The sequence below is a fragment of the Bos javanicus genome, chromosome 7 (genome assembly GCF_032452875.1).
Source record: "Bos javanicus breed banteng chromosome 7, ARS-OSU_banteng_1.0, whole genome shotgun sequence".
Taxonomy (NCBI): domain Eukaryota; kingdom Metazoa; phylum Chordata; class Mammalia; order Artiodactyla; family Bovidae; genus Bos; species Bos javanicus.
In genome coordinates, this window is record NC_083874.1 from 85259382 (window position 1) to 85268614 (window position 9233).

Genomic DNA, 9233 nt, shown 5'->3' on the forward strand with positions numbered 1-9233 from the left:
TTACCTCCAGTGATTATATATTTCATGGATGGTGGGATATTTTTGTCCTCTGTGTAATGATAAGGTTCTCAAAATGGTGACACTTTAGGCAAAAGATAAATGAATAGATGAACTATATTCTAAATTTTTGGTTAAAAATCACTCACATTCTAAAACACTGTATACTAGAAAACTGAATCCTAAAATAGTTGGTCTTATTATGCCACTGTAACCAATCACATTAAAATTATTTCTCTCATAAAGAGAATTAGAAAGTGTCATTTGTACCAATACAAGATAATTTGTTTGGGATGATAAAGTAAAAATAAAACAGAAGAAGAAATCACTTTTTCTGAAGTCTACAGTCTTTACATTCATCTGGAGAAGGCAATGGCGACCCACTCCAGTACTCTTGCCTGGAAAATCCCATGGACAGGGGAGCCTGCTGGGCTGTGGTCCATGGGGTCGCTAAGAGTCGGACTCAACTGAGCGACTTCACTTTCACTTTTCACTTTCCTGCATTGGAGAAGGAAATGGCAACCCACTCCAGTGTTCTTGCCTAGAGAAAACCAGGGACGGAGGAGCCTGGTGGGCTGCCATCTATGGGGTTGCACAGAGTCGGACACGACTGAAGCGACTTAGCAGCAGCAGCAGAGAAGCCTTATGAAGGATTATTCACCAATACCACAGGGCAAGTGCCCAGGGTTAAGAGATGAAAAATCATGATTTCTCCCTTTAATTAACTTATGTTACTCTGGGGCTACAAATAAAGTAAACAATAAATTGTAATCGAATATGACCACCTTAATATTCAAAGATTTCATTGTTGATTAAAAGAGACTCAAGGATATACTGTACAACATGAAAAATATAGTCAATATTCTGTAATAACAGAAAATGGAAAGTAACCTTTAAAATTATATAATGTTATTTTTTTAATTTTATTTTTTAAATTTACAATATTGTATTGATTTTGCCATATATCAAAACAAATCCACCACAGGTATATATGTGTTTCCCATCCTGAACCCTCCTCCCTCCTCCCTCCCCGTACCATCCCTCTGTGTCGTCCCAGTTATTTAATGTTTTTTTTTTTTTAATTTAAAAGTTTGAGAGTTGAATACAGTCATCGAAAAATTAATATTATAAAAAGAGCACCAAAAGAATATATGTACAAAAACTCAAGACAAAGAAAAAGCAAGAAAAACAGAAACGTTGTAAAGTGGGACAAATGCTGATTTGACTTCCCTTGTAGCTTAGTCGGTAAATAATCTGCCTGCAATGCAGGAGACCAGGGTTCAATCCCTGGGTCAGGAAGATTCCCTGCAGAAAGAAATGGCAACCCGCTGCAGTATTCTTGCCTGGAAAATTCCATGGACAGAGGAGTCTGGCAGGCTAGAGTCCATGGGGTTGCAATAGTTGGATATGACTTAGTGACTAAACCACCACCAACAACAACCAGAGTAGCTGGTTTGACCAAGAATCAACCAGAGTATTTATCAGAATAGAGGTCATTGTTAGACCACCCAGGGGCTGTTTTGATAGAATAATAAAGTTACTAACTGAAATAGGTTCAAGACAAAATGAATGGACAGGGACTGATGAAAGAGTGTGTAGGGAATTTAGTGTAAAAAGGACAAGATTCCTTAAGATTTGGCTAGAGGAGAATCAGCAGTTGAGAGATGGCTTTATTTCTTTGGAATGGGAGTTATTGGACTATCTTTGTATGCTAATGAGAATGAATCATCTGAGAAGGAAAAGAACTGATAATGGTAGCCAGTCTAAAAACAATTGCTGAAACAACAGACTTGAGCAGATAATGGTAAGTGAGATCTGGAAGTAGACAAAAGTCCAAGGGGTTGCAAAGAGTCCGACGTGACTGAGCGACTTCACTTTTCACTTTTATACATTGGAGAAGGAAATGGCAGCCCTCTTCAGTGTTCTTGCCTGGAGAATCCCAGGGATGGAGGAGCCTTGTGGGCTGCTGTCTATGGGGTTGCACAGAGTTGGACACGAATGAAACAACTTAGCAGCAGCAGCAGCAGACTATAGCCCACAAGGCCCTTCTGTCCCTGGGATTCTCCAGGCAAGAATACCGGAGTGGGTTGTCATTTCCTTCTCCAGGGGATCTTCCTGACCCAGGGATCGAACCCATGTCTCCTGAAGCTACTGCATTGCTGGCAGACTCTTTACCAAGCCCTCCCTCTACAGTAGCCTACAAAAATAATATTAAATAACATATCTAATCAATATCTTCTTGGAATCTAAGCTTTACTTTTCTCACATATCATGTCTTCCACATATACCAAAGTTATTGTCTCAAAACCTAAAGTCTTTCTGTCTTCATTTTTATTTTATATCTTTCTCAGAAAATATACTGTAGTATAGAATAACAAAGACAGGATAATTTTTCACCACTAACTTTTATTAAAGGCAGCTGTCAATGTCAATTTAACTTTCCTGTCTTTGCTTCAGTGATTCTTCATAAAGAAATTAATGTAGAGAATAGGAGGAAAGTGATTTCCTATGTGACATGTTTCATATTAAACACTTCCTTTTAAAACCAAGCAATAAATATTTTTAAAGTGGTAAATGTAAGCAAGGAGAGTGACTTTCATGTATGTGTCAGTTTCTGCTAGCTTGTGCTATTTAGATTATAAATGAAAAAAGCAGAGAAAAAATCAACTTAACATATTGTCACCCTGCTTATTTAACTTATATGCAGAGTACATCATAAGAAATGCTAGACTGGATGAAGCACAAGCTGGAATCAAGATTGCCGGGAGAAATACCAATAACCTCAGATATGCAGACACCAGGCTTATGGTAGAGAGCAAAGAAGAACTAAAGAGCCTCTTGATGAAAGTGAAAGAGGAGAGTGAAAAAGTTGGCTTAAAGCTCAACATTTAGAAAACTAAATTCATGGCATCTGGTCCCATCACTTCCTGGGAAATAGATGGGGAAACAATGGAAACAGTGACAGACTTTATTTTCTTGGGCTCCATAATCACTGCAGATGGTGATTGCAGCCATGAAATTAAAAGATGCTTGCTCCTTGGAAGAAAAGTTATGATCAACCTAAACAGCATATTAAAAAGCAGAGACATTACCTTGCCAACAAAGGTCCATCTAGTCAAAGTTATGGTTTTTTTAGTAGTCATGTACAGATGTCTGAGTTGGACTATAAAGAAAGCTGAGTGCCGAAGAATTGATGCTTTTGCACTGTGGTGTTGGAGAAGACGCTAGAGAGTCCCTTGAACAGCAAGATCCACTCAGTCCGTACTAAAGGTAATCAGTCCTGAACATTCATTGGAAGAACTGATGTTGAAACTGAAACTCCAATACTTTGGCCCCCAGATGGGAAGAGCTGACTCATTTGAAATAAGACCCTGATGCTGGGAAAGATTGAAGGCGGGAGAAGAAGGGGACGACAGAGGATGAGGTGGTTGGATGGCATCACTGACTCAATGCACTTGAGTTTGAGTAAAATCTGGGAGTTGGTTATGAACAGGGAGGTCTGGCATGCTGCACTCCATGGGGTTGCAAACAGTAGGACACGACTGAGTGACTGAACTGAACTGAATGGAAGTTTGTTGTTTTATTTTTAGGCTCCACATATAAGTGATACTATATGGCATTTGTTTTTCTCTAACTTATTTCACTTAATATAATGTCCCCCAGGTTCATCTATATTGTCACAAATGACAGGGTCTCCTTCCTTTTTAAGGTTAAATAATACTCATTTGTGTGTGAGTTTATGTATATCTCTTTATCCATTTATTCATCAAGACACTTAGAGCTTTTTAAGTTGTGACAAAAAGCAAATAAAAATCGTTTGCCACCTTAACCATTAAGTACACAGTTCAGTAGTGTTAAGTGTGCTTCCATTGTTACGTAATTGACCTCTAAAATGTTTACATATTGAAAAACTGGAACTCTATCCTCAAGGCTTTTGAAATCAGTGGTGAACTGAAAAAAAATAAAAAAATAACCTATATCTATGATGCACAATGGCCTTAGCTAGCCCAAGACCTCACTGAATCAAAGTGATCTACCCTCTGGCATAGCCACCTGTCATAGTAAAAAGTGTGCATTCTCTACGTAATTTAAAAAGTAGCAGCGCCAATGTATTTATAGCAGGAAGCAGGAACCTGGGACTGCTGGGGGAGTAAATAAAATATTTAGAATTATTAAACTTTAGAAACTTTGAGGAGGAAGCTCACAGAGAGAAAAAAAGAAAAAAGATACCTCACTGACTTCAGGGGTAGAGGGCACTGCTCAGGAAACAATGGCGTCTTTGAATTTCAAGGAAGGGCCCAAAAGGCCCAGGTGCGGGGAAGTAAAATTTTTCTGGTATCCTAGGGCTTCTTAGACTCCTGACATACGGAAACCTATTCAAGATAAAGATGAATAATGTTCTTTCACGTACCCTAGAAACAATTTTCTTTTCATGTAACATAAGAATTAGATCTACTGCCATTTTTCTAACCAAATGCATGATCTGAGAAGATCACATGGTTACAGCATAGACTGGGTTCCCTAGGTTGAGTCTCAAGATATCAGGAAGACTGGAGGGCTATATCCTTGATATTCATATTGCAAGAAACATGAAATCCAGACCTTGAAATCTTTTCTACATCACCAAAGCCAGAGACCCAGAGGGCTTATCTGACCCTTGGAAAAATATATTTACATATTTTCATTCTAAAATGACAGTCTGGACCCAGAATCCTTTTCAAGTCATAGTTAAAGAGCAAAAGTTGTCCATCTTTCTCTATTTCTCTCTGTTTCAAGCTATGTGTGTGTGTAAACATATAATTTATTTATGTAAACATTTTATGTATACATGCATTTGTTTTCCTGAAAGGAATGAGCTTTCTCTCTCTGCATAAAAAAGGAGAAGTTTTATAATATTATACCCCTTCCCTTTCTTATGAAGTGGCTGGATACTCTTGTAACTTTTCATCCAACCTGGCTTTCACTGCATTTCCCCCTGGATAAGGTGAATGGAAAGAGGGAGTCAACATACTCAACATTTGCTGTAAGGGAATCAATAAGACATTTGTTTCTAATCCAAAATACTTCATCTGTGCCTTCAGGATAAAATGAATAACCATGATATTTAAAAATTTAATACTGGGCTGCCAGCTGTCTGATGCTAGTGCCTCAGAAAGGGCACAATAAAATTGGTGCTTCCACTGTTGCAAAATATGCAAACTGGAATGCTGTTACCACAGAAAGGAATTAACAGGGTAAGGAAGTGCCCTTCGAGTGATGCTCACAAGAAGAGAAAGAGACAAAACTATCATAAGAATGTCCTAGGAGTGGTCAAAACCCTTCCTCCTCCAATTGATAGTCTCTTTCAGTCCATGGGGTGGCAAAGAGACAGACACAAATTAGTGACTGAAGAACAAGTGTCACCTATTTTCAGAGCCTAACAGGGAGCCAGCTGGAACAGCAAAAATGTGCTTTTCATTGCTCTAGTTGTAGCAGCAAAAAGTAGATTAGAAAGTACAGATACGTGACTGAGAGATAACAACTTACTAACAAACTCAGGGTATTTCTGAGGAAGTGGCGGGATAGTCCATCAGTTTATACTATCTGATGCTTCTGTGGGTGTTACCTTTTTTTTTCTTTCAGGGAGCATAATTTAAAGCTAAGGGGAATAGAAAACATTTCCAGTTATTTTTAAAATATATTTGTTTAAAATATTACATTTTAAATTTTATAAAGTAAAACATGTGTTCTCTTTAAAATTTATGCTAGAATATGTATAAAGATTATTGAGTAAAAAATCACAGTTTTGTTAAACTATGTCCTGCTGCTGCTAAGTCACTTTAGTCGTGTCCGACTCTGTGCCACCCCATAGATGGCAGCCCACCAGGCTCCCCCGTCCCTGGGATTCTCCAGGCAAGAACACTGGAGTGGGTTGCCATTTCCTTCTCCAATGCAGGAAAGTGAAAAGTGAAAAGTGAAAGTGAAGTAACTCAGTCGTGTCTGACTCCTAGCGACCCCATGGACTGCAGCCTACCAGGCTCCTCCGTCCATGGGATTTTCCAGGCAAGAGTACTGGAGTGGGGTGCCATTGCCTTCTCCGAAACTATGTCCTAGATAATAGCAAAAAACTAAAAGAAATAACAATCACAGCACAGATATAAATTATGTGTTGATATGACAAGAACAAAGCTTTCATAAAAATATCTTAAATCTCTAAATAATTTTGTTTAAATAGAAGGAAAAGACAAACAGTGGTGCTGATAGAAACACCCAAATAAGGAAGTACTTTCTAATGTCTGTCAGGATTTGTATAGCAGTACAAATACACAGATATGCACACTCACATAAGTGAGACGTCACTACAACTCTCTTAGCAGAGAAACGGATTTTGTTTAATAAATACATCCATAACTGTCCTGTAGGGAAAGGTGGGAACCTGGGGGTGAGTGGTCATTAAGTAGCAAGTCTATAAAAGAGCTAGCTAAAATTTCTACATTAAAAATAGGAGAGTACTCCTGTCTTTGTACCTTGTGGAATAACAGAAGGATAACAAGAAAGAAAACGGAAGAGAACAATAGCTTTATTGCATGGGTATAGTGTTGGGAGCATGGGAAAACAGCCAGTGTAACCTATTTCAAGAGACAGGATATAAAAAGAACCATTAGAAACACTGATGCCTAAATTTCAAGCTGAATATTCGAGTGTTTTGTGAGCATTCAGGATAAGGCAGATGGATTCTCTCCAAAATTTGATTCAAATGTCAGAGTAGATGACACACTGTAGGAAAAGGAAAGAGTACAACTAACACGAGCAGATCTGGACTGGCTTGGGCAAAGCAGAGGGAGTGAATTAAGCTTTAATGCTAGCTAGAGAGCCAGACGGGAGAAAAGTTCTAATGCTGGCTGGAGATCTGCCATTGTTAAATTTCCCATTGGTGACAAAGTTCCATGTATACTTTCTTAGTGACCTGTCTACACATGCAGACCAAGGGTTGGAAAGAAAGGTGAAGCTTAAAAAAAATTTCTGTAGCCAAACGTCAGAAAAAGGAATATTATTTTTATTACAGGGTTGCTATGGCAGAATTTCCTCTGTAAACTCCAAATGCTTGATGGATTCTACCAAATCAATGGGTTAAATATATTAGATTTATGTTTATTGTGTTTTTATTCATTTTGGTGGAATTCAAGAAACATGTTAATAGTACAAGGAACAATATTTAATGTCAGAAATGATGTGATAATATAAACTCCATTATCCAGTAATTGGCAATGGTATCCTTGAGGAATTTAGATAAAACCAATGTGCAAGAATGGGGTTCAAGAATCGTATTATATTTGAAGTGGGAAAGAAATAAAAGCAATTAGCAAAAAAAAAATTTTAACAGCACTTCTAAAACTATCCGGAAGTATTTAAATAAATTATACTTATTTAAATCTTAAAGAATACTTATTTAGGTCTAAAGATTTCTTAATCTGTCATTCATGTTTTATTTAAACTTTAATATAATAATGAACTTACCAAAGTTTGTAGTTTTTTCATTTATCATTTCTCTTGGCTTTAATATTCTTCTTCAAGCTGTTACCAACTATTGGGATTGATACTGTGAGGACAAAAGAAGATGTATAAAACCCTCAAATGTCTGTAATTACTCCTTTTTTTTCCAAATTCATTAAATATATAAGAAATATAATTGAGGAAATATGCTGCAGTATAGCCAAAAACACATCTACAGAACACAACTTCTGTCTTGAAACTAATTACTGAATAACGACATTACATCTAATGTTTCAGAATTTTAAAATGAATATAACTGATTATTAACTCTGGAGCTTCTCTTTTAGGTTTCATTTTAGCTAATGTATTAATATTCAATCAAAAACTACAATTATTTTGATATTTAAATAAAATATTACCAAAACAGAAATGCAAATAATCGTCATTGATTTAAGCAAAAGAAATCAGTGGAAATACAGATATTTTCAATCTATCACAAAATACTGTTAATAATATTAAATCACAAGGTTATCTGGGATTGCATACTCTTTTCAGTACTTAAAACTCCTAGAAGGAATTAGAATGCATGTATGTGTGCTAAGCTCCTTCAGTTGTGTCCTACTCTTTGTGACCCTATGGACTGTAGCTCGCCAGGCTCCTCTGTCCATGAGATTCTCCAGGCAAAAATGCTGGAGTGGGTTGCCCTGCCCCCCTACAGGAGATATTCCAAACCCATGGATGGAGCCCACATCTCTTACATCTCCTGCATTGGCAGATGATTTCTTTACCACTATCGCCACCTGGTAAGCCCAAAGAATTAGAATATGAAAGCAAAGATGAACCTAAACACATTCAGACTTCAGAATTGATACCCATGACCTAGTGTGATTAGAACATTAGAGAAAAATACAGGTGGAAATATTTGGGAATCTTCTAAAAGTCACACTCTGCCATATTTGGATATGAGTGTTACAGAGGAGAGGAATAACTATAGGTCTGCAGGATTGTCAAGTGGGGAAAAAACCTGATCTTGAATCAGGGGAAGTAATAACAAATAGAAATTCATTAGAACCAGTTGGAACCTAGGAAGATAATAATCCATGTCTTTTTCTCATTGATTAAAACCTTGACAATGCAAGTGACCTATAAAGGAAGATGGCACCCTTTGCTATAAAACTGAACATATACCTAGCTAAGGGCTCAGTGAAACTGAAAAGAAAGAAATCTGACAAAAGCCAGAGAAGCTGCAGGCTTGGCTGCTGTCCTACATCAACAATGGGAACCAGCAGATTAGTGACAAGGTACACAAGCTGCAGTGGTGCCTGGCACACCATGTCAACATTCAGAGTATAATGATCACGCTCCTTCTTTACTTCAAATCTCACAAAAATTTCTCTTGGGGCCAGATCTAACTAAAAATCATACAAGGCAAGTGCCTTTGGAAAACAGTTCAGCTTAGCTATGTTGACACAATATAAAACCACTATAGGCTTTATCATCTTCAGGCCAGAAAGTATTGAAAGTGCCTGTGACAGATAGGAATGATCTATGAGATACTGGCAAACTTCAATTGGATAATCGCAGCCCAAATCCCTAATATTTTATTATTTCCCATGTTAACAACTATTCTCCATTTGAAGAACAGCCTTTGGCTTGTGACTAGATGCTGGTAGTTCCTGAATGTCTGACTGTGGGATACCATGAAACAAGAACTACTCATCATAAATTGATCCTAAATCAAAGTCAGGCCTGCACCAAAACCT